Source organism: Gorilla gorilla, chromosome 18, assembly GCF_029281585.2.
Source record: "Gorilla gorilla gorilla isolate KB3781 chromosome 18, NHGRI_mGorGor1-v2.1_pri, whole genome shotgun sequence".
NCBI classification, from domain to species: Eukaryota; Metazoa; Chordata; class Mammalia; order Primates; family Hominidae; genus Gorilla; species Gorilla gorilla.
The window spans coordinates 22,094,588-22,108,271 of NC_073242.2; the positions used below are offsets into that span (position 1 = coordinate 22,094,588).

The 13,684-nt window shown below is 42.9% G+C and overlaps 1 pseudogene; it reads left to right on the forward strand.

Moving 5' to 3' along the window:
* LOC129527593 (serine/threonine-protein kinase SMG1-like) overlaps positions 1-12,719 on the forward strand; it is a 22,297-nt pseudogene extending 9,578 nt beyond the window's left edge.
* Positions 12,720-13,684: the final 965 nt, after the last annotated feature.

The window sequence follows — 13,684 nt, forward strand, 5'->3', positions numbered from 1 at the left end:
GTTACTAGATTACTAAATACTAGTGCTAATAGCTTCATTTTAGTTGTAGAAGTCATATGATATATGAATGCTGCTTGCCAACAAAAACTGAGGTTGAAATGAAATAAAATGTAAAAATTCCCAAAAGCAAATGTCTTGACTTGCTAATATCATTTTATTATAGAGCAGGCTGCTCCTCTTACTGCCCCCTAACTTTGGATGTCAGTTTGATAGCATCTTATCAATTGCTTTATTCTTTGAGTGGTTATGAATTGTAATTTTTATTAATTGGCAGTAAATATTTTGTTTCAGAAATGTGGTAAAGTACTTGAAGCAAACATCCCGCGTCGCTGTTGGACCTCTGAGACTTTCTACTTTAACAGTTTCAGTCTTTGCCAGTTCTAAGTACCTTGCAGCTGTATTGCTCATCTGCTTTGGAGAACACAGTTTCTAACAGACTTTCAACAGAGGTCTGTATATTTTTACAAGCACACTCTTATGACTATTAATGGTCATTACTGTAGAACAAAGACCTTATTTTTTGAGTTTTTTGAAATAGGATTTGTAGTTGGGCAAGCTGGTAAATCCAGAAATCTAACATGCTGTTTTCAGGCAGTCTTTCATTTGGGAAGTACATGGGGCAGATGGAAGAACCTGAGATAATCGCAAGGATGGCAAATTGCTCAGTTTTTTCTTCTATTTTTGGGGTGGGAGGTGGTGTATGTAAAGACAGTTCCTTTAGGCGGATTACGTAAATTTTAGATTTGCTGCAAACAAAGATCCCTCCTCTTCATCCTAAATGGGGTAAAGTTCAACCAGAGATGGGGGCTTCTGAATGAATGATGATCTTCGAGAACTTCATAGTAAAGCATTAGTTGTAATGTTTTTCTGCAGTCTGCTTTGTAGTAAATGTGCTGTGACTTTTTTTTTGTAATGTGCTCTATTAAATATATTGATAAATTAGACTTAATATTCTGAAGAAGATTTCCCTTCAAAACAAAAGGCTTTCTCTTACTGTGTGCTTGCCTCTTGTGAGTAGAAGATAAATGATGTAAGGGTATAGTGTAATAGATAAAACTACTGCAATCAATCTGAAGTAGCCAAACTATATTGCAGTCTTGGACTTAAGACTTGCTATATATCTGCAAACATATCAACAGCCTGTTTTACGTTGAGTAATTTTGGTTTTTCTCTGGCAGGACTTTCTTATTCCACTCTTCGGCGAAGCTTTACGTTCATGTAAACAGCATGACGTGAGGTCATGGATGCAGGCATTAAGGTATACTGTGTACCAGAATCAGTTGTTGGAGAAAATTAAAGTTAAGTGGTTTTCCTTTTTTTTTTTGTAAGAGAAAATTAAAGGTGGTTTTTTTTTTTAATTTTGTTTTATTGAGGTTTATATTACACATTCTAAGTGTATGGTTTGATGAGTTCTAACATGTCTTCACTTGTGTGACCACCAATAGGATCGAGATACAGAACAGAGTCTTACCCCAGAAGGTTCCCTTGGGATCATCTCCTCATTTGCCCCTGTCAGCAGTTACTGATTTGCTTTCTGTCACTATGGATTAGACTTGTCTTTACTAAAGTTTCATGTACGTGAAATCATAACGACATGTTCTCTTATGTTTGGCTTCTCTTGCTCAGCATGATATTTTTAAGGTTCACCCATATTGCATGTATCAGGAATACAATCCTTTTTATTATTGAGTAGTGTTCTATTGTATGTATATACCACAGTTTATTTCTTCCTTCATCCTTTGCTAGATTTTGGGGTTTTTTCACATTGCGCTCTTCAGTATAAACCTGCTCTCAACATTCATGTGCAAGTCTTTGAGTGGACATATATTTGCGTTTCTCTTGAGTGAATGCACCTTGTTGGGTCACGTGGCTTAACTGAAAAAAATTTTAATCACTGTGGTGCATATGTAGTGATTATTAGTGATTATCTCATAATTTTATTTTCTTGATGATTAATGATGTTGAGTGTATTTCATTTGTATTTTAGTTTGCAAATGTTTGTTCAAATTCTTCACCCGTTTTTAATGAAGACGTAAGACTTATTTTTGTGTTCTGAACGTAAGTTCTTTGTCACACAAAATGTGCTATGAATGTTGAGTTTTAAATACTCCAAATGAATGGCTAGAGAATTACTATTTGTAGAAATATTTATATGTCAAAGGGATGCTAACAATTTACTTTATTGCTCTAAAATAGAAAAGTTGCCAGAATGCTGTGGAGTTTTAGTGGAAAACATGATAGCTGGTGTTACTGAGTAAATTTGAGTGTTAAATGTCAGTGTAAGCTAACGGCCAAGATAGGGACCACTGCAGGGTGGTTACTTGCAGCTATGACTCAACTGGTCCTTCACTGCCAAACATACCTGGGGTTGGATCATTGGCCTGACGTTTGCAAATTGAGGAACCTTAGGGCAAATCAGTGAACTTCTGAACTGCCTTCGTCTTCAGTTATATGGGGATTTCCCCACTTTTGAGATACTTGTAAGGATTATATGAGATGAAGAGATGAGACAAGGTATATAAAAGTCCTAGCACAGAGCGTGTCATATAATATGGCTTCACAAGTACCCTCATCTCCTTTCCAGTCGTTTTTTGTTTTTGTTTTTGTTTTTGTTTTTTTTTTGAGACCATCTCACTCTGTTGCCCAGGCTGGAGTGCCTCTTCATTTTTATTTCTTTATTCAGCAAGTATTGATCAAATGTGCTTTGTACCAGGTTCTGAGCTCTACGTTGGGATATAATGGTGATCAAGGAGATTGTAGATTCTGGCAGGGAAAACTTGACATCAAACACGGCGACCCGACATAGTGAGACCCTGTCTCTACTAGAAGAATTTTAAAAATCACCTAGGTGTGGGCCGGGCACGGTGGCTAACGCCTGTAATCCCAGCACTTTGAGATGCTGAGGCGGGTGGATCACGAGGTCAGGAGATCGAGACCATCCTGGATAACACGGAGAAACCCCGTCTCTACTAAAAATACAAAAAAATTAGCTGGGCGTGGGGGCGGGCATCTGTAGTCCCAATTACTCGGGAGGCTGCCGCAGGAGAATGGCATGAACCCGGGAGGCGGATCTTGCATTGAGCCAAGATCACGCCACTGCACTCCAGCCTGGGCGACAGAATGAGACTCCATCTCAAAAAAAAAAAAAAAAAAAAGAAACCAAGGATATAGAATAAAACAAGAGTGTAGATTTGGGCATTGAGGCCTTCAAATTGGATTGTTCCCAATGTCCAGAAGAAAAAAAAAATTTAGAAGAGACCCAAATCAGAAAACAAAAGTTGGGCTGAATTCAATGCGAATTATTTTGTAGCTCAATATTAATACTGCTTATGTCAGCTGAATTTCAGCCTTTCAATAACAGCTAGTCAAGTATTTTTTTAGTTGGTTCCTATTGATCGTCATCTTATTTTAGTGGAATCCATTATATTGAAGATGTCAAGTTCCTCATTTCCCATACAAAGAATGTGAGATTCATCTTTCTTGAATCTTTGCTAAGTGTTTAAGGGGACTTTTGGCATCTTTTCAGGAGGACTATAATTGGGCCCTCTAACTAAAAAGTCTCCTATGCCCCTTAGATAGATGAGATTTTTTTTTTTTGACCTTGTACCCACCAACATTGGTGGGAGGCTCAGAAGGGACTGTGTTTGTAACTTTTTAGCACTTTCTAAACAGTGACCTGTTGTATGGGCATTATAGGACAGTCCGTGGGGTGGGGCGGGGGATAGGGGAGGTGGACAAATGAGGTCTGGTTTAAAGAATGAGAAGTGTGACCAGGCATGGTGACTCATGCCCGTAATCCAGCACTTTGTGTTGCTGAGGCAGGAGGATCACTTGAGCCCAGGAGTTTGAGGTTACAGTAAGCTATGATTGTGCCACTGGGCTCCAGCCTGGGTGACAGAACTAGACCCTGTCTCTAAAAAAAGAAGAGGTGTGTATCCTTGTAAATAATAAAAGAGATCACTCCCCTGCTTACATAAAACTTTCCGGTGGCTGGCCAGGCACGGTGGCTCACGCCTGTAATCCCAGCACTTTCGGAGGCCGTGGTGGGCAGATCACGAGGTCAGGAAATCGAGACCATCCTGGCTAACGTGGTGAAATCCTGTCTCTACTAAAAACACAAAAAATTAGCCAGGTATGGTGGCATGCACCTGTAGTCCCAGCTACTCGGGAGGCTGAGGCAGGAGAATCCCTTGAACCAGGGAGGTGGAGGTTGCAGTGAGCTGAGATTGCGCCACTGCACTCCAGCCTGGGTGACAGAGACTCTGTCTCAAAAAAAAAAAAAAAAAAAGAAAAAGAAAAATTAGATGGGTGTGGTGGCATGTGCCTGTAATCCCAGCTACTGGGGAGCCTGAGGCAGGAGAATCGCTTGAACCGGGGAGGCAGAGGTTACAGTGAGCCGAGATTGCACCACTGCAGTCTGCCTGGGTGACAGAGCTAGACTCTGTCTCAAAAACAGAAAAACAAAAAACAACTTTCCAGTGGCTTCTCACTGCTCTGAGAATAAACTCCAGGCTCTTCCGTTGCAACCAACAGGATCTGGTGATTCGACCCCAGCCCCTCTTTCCAGGCCCTCATCACCTTGATCCTCTCTTAACCTATCCTGCTCCAGCTGCACTGGCTGCCTTCCTGTTCCTCCAGCATATCAAGATTGTTTCTGCCACAGGGCCTTTGCATCTGCTGTTCTCTTCGCCTGGACTCCTCTTGGTTCTTTTTTTTTTTTTTTCTTTGAGATGGAGTCTCACTCTGTAGCCCAGGCTGAAGTGCAGTGGCGCGATCTCGGCTCACTGCAAGCTCCGTCTCCCAGGTTCATGCCATTCTCCTGCCTCAGCCTCCCGAGTAGCTGGGACTACAGGCATCCGCCACCACGCGCGGCTAATTTTTTTGTATTTTTAGTAGAGACAGGGTTTCACCGTCTTAGCCAGGATGGTCTCGATCTCCTGACCTCGTGATCCGCCCGCCTGGGCCTCCCAAAGTGCTGGGATTACAGGTGTGAGCCACCGTGCCTGGCCATAGAACAGTCTCTTCCTTTTCCTGTTGGGTCTCTGCTCAAATGTCATGTCAGAGAGGCAGACCTCTTGGGCGGTCTATCTGAGGGAATGCACCCATCTCCCTTCCTCTGACCAGTTAGTTACCTTGCTTATTCTTTCAAAGCTCTTACCACCACCTGAAGTCATCTATCTGGTTTGGTTATTTTATTGTTTAGTAGCATTCTTTATTTTATTATTATTATTTTTTGATGGAGTCTCACTCTGTTGCCCAGGCTGGAGTGCAGTAGCATGATCTCGGCTCACCACAACCTCTGCCTCCCAGGTTCAAGCGATTCTCCTGCCTTAGCTTCCTGAGTAGCTGGGACTACAGGCACGTGCCACCATGCCCAGCTGATTTTTGTACTTTTAGTAGAAACGGGGTTTCACTATATTGGCTGGTCTTGAACTCCTGACATCAAGTGATCTGCCCACCTCAGCCTCCCAAAGTACTGGGATTACAGGCATGAGCCACCACGCCAGGCTGGTAGCAGTCTTTCCTAGAATGTGGATGCCTTGGAAAACAGGGGCTTTGCCTTGTTTCCCTAGAACCTAGAATGGCATCTGGCACACAGCAGATGCTACATCTATTGTAAATGAATGAATGAAAGAAGTGTCCTTGCAGCCACACTGGCAGCCGTAACATAGTGGTTATAAATCTAGACTCTGGAGTCTCAAGTGCAAATGTCATTGGCCTCTCCCCTAGCCTCCTCAAGGGGCACTCAATGAAAGAACCTGGAAGTGCCCTGATATGACTGTGGTTGGACTGACATGACTGCCAGTTGGTGGGACTTGGTCTGGAGCAGAGACTACTTGGAATGGTAGAGGCAAGACTCAACAGCCCCTGGAGCTGCGCTTGTGGTGGAGCTGGACCCTGATTTTAGCTGGACCTTGTTTTTAGAGACAGGGTTTCCTTCTGCAGTCTCAAACTCCTAGCCTTGATTGATCCTTCTGCCTTGGCCTCCCAAAGTGCTGGGACTACAGGTGTATGCAACCACACCTGGCTAATTTTCTTTTCTTCTTTCTTTCTTTTTTTTTTTTTTTTGATGGAGTCTTGTTCTGTTGCCCAGGCTGGAGTGCAGTGGTGCGATCTCGGCTCACTGCAACCTCTGCCTCCTGGGTTCAATCCATTCTCCTGCCTCAGCCTCCCAATGTGCTGGGATTACAGGCATGCAACACCACACCCAGCCTGAAACCCAGATTTTTAATATGAAATCAAAGTCTTCGAACCTTGTAGGTGTCATAAAAAGCACGCTGAGGACCACTAGTTTGCAACTGGCAATCTAAAATATCATAGACATTATATCACTAACCACGAAAAAAAAAGTATGTGAGGCAGAAAATGGAAGCAACCATGCCTAATTTATTGTTGAATACTTTTTCCGTATACCAAGAGCTTTCTTTGCACTAGCATCTGAAACTATATCCAGAATGACATTGGTTTTCATAAAAGTGTTGATCCTCACACCTCTTTATAGTCTTGCACTTAGCACAGTGGAGTGAAACACTTTAAATAGCACTTGTTCCTTGAGTATATATGGAAAAAAGTGAAGTATTGATAAGTGTTCAGCTAATATGAGCAGCATCTCAGGAATCTCCAATTCTTGAATTACCAGGGAGTATTTTTACCATTTTCCCCCAGTGAAAGGCCTATTTTGAGAGACTTACCCTCCAAAATGAATGTATTAAGTCATGTTCCTTTTTTTTTTTTTTTTTTTTTTTTTGAGACAGGGCCTTGCTGTGTTGCCCGGGCTGGAGTGCAGTAGCATGATAGTTACAGGAAAGGGGTCCCAATCTAGACCCCAAGAGAGGGTTCTTGGATCTTGTGCAAGAAAGAATTCAGGGTGATGCCACAGTGTGAAGTGAAAGCAAGTTTATTAAGAAAGTAAAGGAGGAGGGGCATGGTGGCTCACTCCTATAATCCCAGCACTTTGGGAGGCCGAGACAGGTGGATCACGAGGTCAGGAGATCAAGACCATCCTGGTTAACATGGTGAAACCTTGTCTCTACTAAAAATACAAAAAAATTAGCCAAGTGTGGTGGCGGGCGCCTGTAGTCCCACCTACTCTGGAGGCTGAGGCAGGAGAATGGGATGAACCCGGGAGGCGAAGCTTGCAGTAAGCCGAGATCGTGCCACTGCACTCCAGCCTGGGTGACAGAGGGAGACTCCATCTCAAAAAAAAAAAGAGAAAGTAAAGGAATAAAAGAATGGCTACCCCATAGACAGAGCAGCCGTGAGGGCTGCTGGTTGCTCATTTTTATGGTTATTTCTTGATGATATGCTAAACAAGGGGTGGATTTTTCATGCCTCCTCTTTTTAGACCATATAGGGTAACTTCTTGATGTTGCCATGGCATTTGTAAACTGTCATGGTGCTGGTAGGAGTGTAGCAGGGAGGATGATGGGAGGTCAGTCTTGTCTCTATTTTGGTTTTGGTGGGTTTTGGCCAGCTCCTTCACTGCAACCTGTTTTATCAGCAAGGTCTTTATGACTGGTATTTTGTGCTGACCTTCTGTGTCATCCTGTGACTTAGAATGCCTTAACCATCAGGGAATGCAGCCCAGTAGTTTCAGCCTCATTTTTCCCGGCTCCTATTTAAGATGGAGTTGCTCTGGTTCACACACCTCTGACATGATCACTGCTCACTGCGGCTTCCACCTCCCGGGTTCAAGAGATCCTCCTGCCTCACCCTCCCAAGGTGCTGGGACTACAGGTGTGTGCCCCCACGCTCAGCTAATTTTTGTATTTTTTGTAGAGACGGTGTTTTTCCATGTTGCCCAGGCTGGTCTCAAACTCCTGGGCTCAAGCAATCCTTCTGTCTCAGCCTCCCAAAGTACTGGGATTACAGGCCTGTCCCACCATGCCCAGACTAATATTTACTTTTAGTCAGACTAAGATAGGGTTACTACTTGAGTTGCTATGGCTCCAGCTGAAAGAAAGCCTGTGCAGTCATATCACGCGTAAACATTTGCTTTATGCTAAAAATATGGTGGACCTGGCATTACAGCTATTACAAATCTCCTAAGTTGTCTCGGGTAGTGTATTAGTTACTTTTCATACTGCTATGAAGAAATACTCGAACCTGGGTAATTTATAAAGAAAAAGAGGTTTAATGTACTCACAGTTCCACAAGGCTGGGGAGACCTCAGAATCATGGTGGAAGGCAAAGAAGGAGCAAAAAGGTATGTCTTACATGGCAGCAGGCAAGAGAGCACGTGCAGGGAAACTGCCCTTTATAAAACCATCAGATTTAGTGAGATGTATTCACTATCATGAGAACAGTATGGGAAAAACCTGCCCCCATGATTCGATTACCTCCTACCGTGTCCCTCCCACGACACATGGGGATTATGGGAACTACAATTCAAGATGAAATTTCGGTGGGGACGCAGCCAAACCATATCGGGTAGCAACAACCTCGGGTCAGTTTTGCAGGTGGTAAAGCCATTTACCAAGATAGTTGTAGGTAAAGAAGGGCAGATTTATTAGAGAAATTATGAAAATATGTTGCAATGGGCAGCTCAGCAGAGACGGGGCTACCTGCAAAGAGGCAAGGGCTGGAGGAAAGTTTTATAGGGTCCTGCTGAAGGGTGCTATGTGTGGAATGAGGTCATTGTGCCCGCAGGTTGTTTGTGATTAGCTGTCTCTAACAATTGTTCATACAATAATTGTTCATTATTGTTCTCAACTTGGGGCTCTTCCCAACCTGGGGACCCTTCCTTATTGTTGCTTACTTATCAGGACTCCACATAAGGGTGTGGAAACTTCATTCATTCATATCTTCAACACAAATTGTAGGTAGCCTGTTTTTTAAAACATTTATTCAACAAATATTTAGTCCAAGCCACTATTACTTATTATCTTCTCTACTATTGTATGGACTTTTAACTATCTCTGACACTATTCACTATTCTTCCACATTCTCTATTATTTATACCTATGGTAAAATTTGCCAGTGTGACCATACAACTAATACTCACAGGGAATATATAGAGTCTAGAAGAAAATATACAGGTCCTTAAAGGCTGCCCTGCCAACAAAACCATAATGCAGGAGCAAACATCACAACTATGCCAAATAATCAGTCCTACAATGTCCAAAATTTTACTTTAAAACTGGAATTTCCAGACTTCCTTTCTGCATTAACCAGTTTAACTAGACAGTAACGAAATATTCCTCTTACTTTATGCTGTGATAGTTTATTTATTTATTTATTTATTTATTTGAGACAGAGTTTCGCTCTTGTTGCCCAGGCTGGAGTGCAGTGGCACGATCTCAGCTCACCACAACCTCCGCCTCCCAGGTTCAAGCGATTCTCCTGCCTCAGCCTCCCGAGTAGCTGGGATTACAGGCATGTACCACCACGCCCGGGTAATTTTGTATTTTTAGTAGAGACGGGGGTTTCTCCATGTTGGTCAGGCTGGTCTAGAACTCCTGACCTCAGGTGATACCCCTGCCTCAGCCCCCCAATGTGCTGGGATTACAGGTGTGAAGCCACCGCGCCCGGCTGCTGTGATAGTTGAGATGTAAACCAAAAATAAAATTCTAAGCCACCCAATCCGACTGAATGGACCCTTCCTGTTGACCAAGGACATTCCAAAGTAAACTGAAAAGACCAGCTTAGGCCATGATGGGAAGGGGAGGTGTCAACATGCCTCATTCTACCTTCCTCCCTCTGGAATCCAGACACAACTGACCAGCATTAACATTAAAACAGAGGTCTTAAGCTGGGCACAGTGGCTCATGCCTGTAATCCCAGCACTTTGGGAGGCCAAGGTGGGATCACCTGAGGTCAGAAGTTCAAGACCAGCCTGGCCAGTATGGTGAAGCCATGTCTCTACTAAAAATACAAAATTAGCCGGACATTGTGGTGCACGTCTGTCATCCCAGCAAGGCAGGAGAATCACTTGAACCCAGGAAGCAGAGGTTGCAGTGAGCCAGGATCATGCCATTGCACTCCAGCCTGGTCAACAGAGTGAGACTCCGCCTCATTAAAAAAAAAAAAAAATTAGCCGGGCGTGGTGGCGGGCACATGTAGTCCCAGCTACTAGGGAGGCTGAGGCAGGAGAATGGTGTGAACCAGGGAGGCGGAGCTTGCAGTGAGCCGAGATTGTGCCACTGCACTCCAGCCTGTACAGAAATGCATTTCATAATGCATTTTAATTGCATTAGCAGTGATTTAATTTTTTTAGATGCTAAAACTTATGGGTGAAAGTGGATTAAATGTAGCCAAATGCAACATCAAAATCTTCAGGCACAAAAACCCATTAACTTTTTCATACTCTCAGAAGATGAACCTAATTTCAAATGAAAGCTGCCTCCAGAATATATTAAGCGTATTCTAGATATAATTCATTTTGGCAAACATACTGTAGAAATTCACATAACATTTTACTGTACTAAAAGTAAATTGCCCATGTAACAAAAAATATCTTTTCAGAGCTTCAAATGAATTTTAAAGGATGACTGATGGTCCTTGGAAGAGAAACAGTAAACAAATAAGGTTTGTAGCAATGATGTATGAGTTAGAAATTGCAGTTCCAGATGATCTCTTTATTAAAGAGACGATCTACACTTAATTTGGTCAACTGTTATGAACATAGTTCATGTTAAGTCCCCATTTAAATACAACCTGAAATACCAAAGTTAATTTTCTTTTCTTTCTTTTTTTTTTTAGACAGAGTCTTGCTGTGTTGCCCTTCCTGGAGTGCAGTGGCGTGATCTCGGCTCACTGCAACCTCCACCTCCTGGGCTTGAGCGATCCTACTGCCTCAGCCCCCCAAGTAGCTGGGAGGACAGGCGCAAGCCACGGCACTCAGCTAATTTTTGTATTTTTCATAGAGATAGGGTTTCACCATGTTGCCCAATTTGGTCTCGAACTCCTGAGCTCAAGTGATCCGCCCGCCTTGGCCTCCCAAAGTGCTGGGATTACAGGCATGAGCCACCGTGCCTGGCCAGAAAATTTTAAACACACACAAACTCTCAAGTGGCCTAATTCCCTCTCACCAAACCAATCACAATACAGATAGAATAACTTGTATTCATTTTTGTACAACCAAAAAGATATAAATTGTGAATGATGCATGGTTTTTAATTACAAGTAAACTGGGCAAATGCTTCTGCATTATTTAAAGCTAAAAGGTGATCAGTGGAAACTTTCCTCTGTTAGTACTCTAATACTTTTTATATTTATCGGCTCACTACAACCTGTGCCTCCCAGGTTCAAGCGATTCTCCTGTCTCAGCCACCTGAGTAGCCGAGACCACAGGCACGCACTACCATGTCCGGCTAATTTTGTATTTTTAATAGAGACAGGGTTTCACCGTGTTGGCCATGCTGGTCTTGAACTCCTGACCTCAACCGGTCTGCCTGCCTTGGCCTCCCAAAGTTCTGGGATTACAAGCGTGAGCCACCGCGCCCAGCCTTATTATAATTGTTACTATTTAAATCTCTTTTGCTCTCTCCTTCAAAAGAGACCTCATCCCATTCAGTTGCATCCATTTATTTATTCATCTTCTGCCTCCTGGGCTCGAGAGATCCTCCAGCATGAGTCTCCCAAGTAGCTGGGACTACAGGCTCACACCACCATGCTTGGCTAAATTTTGTAGGTTTTGGAGAGACAGGCTCTTGCCATGTTGCCTAGGCTGGTCTCAAACTCCTGGGCTCAGATGATCCACCTGCCTTCGCCTCCCAAAGCACTGGGACATGAGCCACCACGCCCAGCCGCAAGTACTTTTACACAAAATGCAAACACTATTCTTCCATCATAAAAGTGATACCACAGCTTCTGTGAAGTTTTGCCAGGTAGTACTCATAATTACCTTGGGTAAACTTTTTGATGTTAAACTGTATCTTCTTATTACGAGTTTTTCCATTGTATTAACTGCTTTTACAACAACACAAATAACAAGCTATTTTACAAACCATTTAGAAATTTCTGTACTATGGTGCCAATAATGTAAAATATATTAATGCCTATTACATTCAGATAAATTATGCACTTGGAAACCACATACTTATGACTTACAGAAACTTACATAAACAAATTATAGAAATTATATGCTCAATTTTTAGGTATATACTCTTAAGCTTAAGTATACATTCTCAAGATAAATTAACAGTTCAGGGCTTCACAACTTGAAATCTGTGGAAGATGACATTGGAGACAACAGAACTCTGGTGGAATTCTTAGATGGAATTTGCTGAAACTTTTTTTTTTTTTTTTTTTGAGACGGAGTGTCGCTCTGTCGCCCAGGCTGGAGTGCAGTGGCGCAATCTCAGCTCACTGCAAGCTCTGCCTCCCGGGTTCACGCCATTCTTCTGCCTCAGCCTCCCGAGTAGCTGGGACTACAGGCGCCCACCACCACGCCCAGCTAATTTTTTATATTTTTAGTAGAGATGGGGTTTTACTATGTTAGCCAGGATGGTCTCGATCTCCTGACCTTGTGATCCACCCGCCTTGGCCTCCCAAAGTGAAACTTTTCTTTAAAATAGAGATGGGATCTTGCTGTATTGCCCAGGCTGGTCTCAGACTCCTTGCCTTAAGCAGTCCTCCCACCTCAGCCTCCTAAAGTGCTGGGATTACAAGTGTGAAGCATTACATCCAAGTGAAACTTCTTGAGATAGTTACATAATGTTTAAATCTGCTGGTGTAGAAGTTAATAAAGTGTAGAACTGAATAAATATTAAATATTAGATCAAGTTTCTCATGTTTACCTTAACGTATAAAGATTTATGTTAAAGCACTGATTTTCACAAAATAACATCAGTGTGAAATTGGAAAAGAAGCCAAATATTTTATTTCATGTATCTGGGAAATGAGGTGCTTTAGTCAACTGAATCTGCCCAAAACTAAAAAGCATTAATTAAAAAGTACTTAACTCAGAAATTATAAAAATAGGAGACATCAATGAAATACATTCTACACAGAATATGCCAACCATACACTACTCTTTCTTGATAATAAAAAATGTATTTACTGAGCCAGTTGTGGTGGCTCACCCCTATAATCCCAGCACCTTGGAAGGCCAATGAGAGTGGATCAGTTGAGGCCAGGAGTTTGAGACCAGCCTGGCCAACATGGCGAAATGCCGTCTCTACTAAGAATACAAAAATGAGCCGGGCACGGTGGCACTCACCTGTAATCCCAGGTACTCCGAAGGATGAGGCAGGATAATTGTTTGAACTCAGGAGGTGGAGGTTGCAGTGAGCCGAAATCATGCCACTGCACTCCAGCCTGGGTGACAGAGTGAGTCTCTGTCTCAAAAAAAAAAAAAAAAAAAAAAGGAAAAGAAAAAAAGTCAGTTGCAGTGGCTCACACCTGTAATCCCAGCACTTTGGATGCCGAGGCAGGCGGATTACAAGGTCAGGAGATCGAGACCATCCTGGCCAACATGGTGAAACCTCCTCTCTACTAAAAATGCAAAAATTAGGCTGGGCACGGTGGCTCACACCTGTAATCCCAGCACTTTGGGAGGCCGAGGCGTGGAGATCACGAGATCAGGAGATTGAGACCATCCTGGCTAACACAGTGAAACCCTGTCTCTACTAAAAATACAAAAAATTAGCTGGACGTGGTGGCAGGCATCTGTAGTCCCAGCTACTTGGGAGGCTGAGGCAGGACAATGGCGTGAACCCGGGAGGCGGAGCTTGCAGTGAGC